This window comes from Pteropus alecto, unplaced genomic scaffold (genome assembly GCF_000325575.1).
Source record: "Pteropus alecto unplaced genomic scaffold, ASM32557v1 scaffold72, whole genome shotgun sequence".
Classification (NCBI taxonomy): domain Eukaryota; kingdom Metazoa; phylum Chordata; class Mammalia; order Chiroptera; family Pteropodidae; genus Pteropus; species Pteropus alecto.
Window position 1 is genome coordinate 13,078,000 of NW_006436811.1, and position 1,320 is coordinate 13,079,319.

A 1,320-nucleotide genomic window follows, 5' to 3' on the forward strand; every position below is an offset into this window, starting at 1 on the left:
AGAAGACATTTTTCTTTTCAGTCTTTTATTTTCCTTTTCTCTCTTATTAAAGGAACTCTCATTGTGTAAGCTGATGGTCTATAATGTTAGATACCATTGTAACACTGACCTATGAAATCATTTTAGCTCAAGCATATTTTACCGTAAATTTAAAAATATCCAAATTTAAGAACTCATTCAATGTCTGATTTTTCAAAACATAAACAAAGTCTTTACCCTATTTGGTAGAAAGATTAAGCAAAACTATCTCCAGAATTTTTTTTTCCTATCTGCATTTGTCTTTTTTATTCAGATCTTGATTATCTTTACACCACGCTTATAAGTTGTTTTTCTTCCAGCAGTCTATTCTCAACCTCTATTCATCCTCTTTAGTTTTGGAGAAAAAAAAATCAAATGTATTTATGTTAATCCTCTGCTCAGAACTCTATATTTCAACTTTACTCTTCATGTCAAATATCCAAAATTATTAACAGACCAGTTAGTGTCCTTCAAAAACTTGTTCCAATCTAAATCATCAAGTACTCTGCATCCTAATATGTTAAATTTCTTATATTTCCTGTAGAAATGTTGTCTATGGCCATGCCACCCTGAACGCACCCAATCTTATCTGATCTCAGAAGCTAAGCAAGGTCGGGCCTAGTTAGTACTGGGATGGGAGATCACCTAGGAATACCAGGTGCTGTAGACGATAAAAAAAGAGAGAGAGAGAGAGAAAGAAAAAAGAAATGTAGCTACGCTGCAGACAATAAAAAAAAAAGAGAGAGAGAGAGAAAGAAAAAAGAAATGTAGCTTTATTTTCTGCTCTGTGTTTTGTATAAAGTTGAGTTTTCTTTAGAAGAAAATGTTCTCCATGTTATTTACTAACAAAAACAAAAAAATACCTTACACAGTGTTTTAATATGTGACAGATAACAGCATTTATATTTAGCATTTCTTGACCTCCTTTATTAGACAGGATAGAATATAGCTTATCTTGACTGTCCAACACAAGGATGTTAAAGCAAAAGTCAATTGAGAAAGGAGCAAATGAGGGTTCCATTGTCAGTAAGATTTCAACTCAGAGACTACAATATTCACATGTATTAATTAATACCTAATCCAACCCTTTCCCGACTCTGACAGTGAAAATAAGAAATTTCTGTTATTTCTGCTCTATTACATTGTACTTAAATTCTTTCGGGGAGGATTTTGTTATTAATGCTTCCTAAAACTGATAAATTATTCTACTCTAAAATATTAAAAATTACTTTCTTTTGATTCATGTTATTATAATAATTTGACCTTCAAATTGTACCTAACCATAGGAATAACATCTTAGCA

General features: G+C 31.4%; 1 pseudogene; it reads left to right on the forward strand.

Moving 5' to 3' along the window:
* The first annotated feature begins 569 nt into the window (after positions 1 to 569).
* LOC112481393 lies at positions 570 to 688 on the forward strand (annotated as a pseudogene).
* The last annotated feature ends 632 nt before the right edge of the window (positions 689 to 1,320 follow it).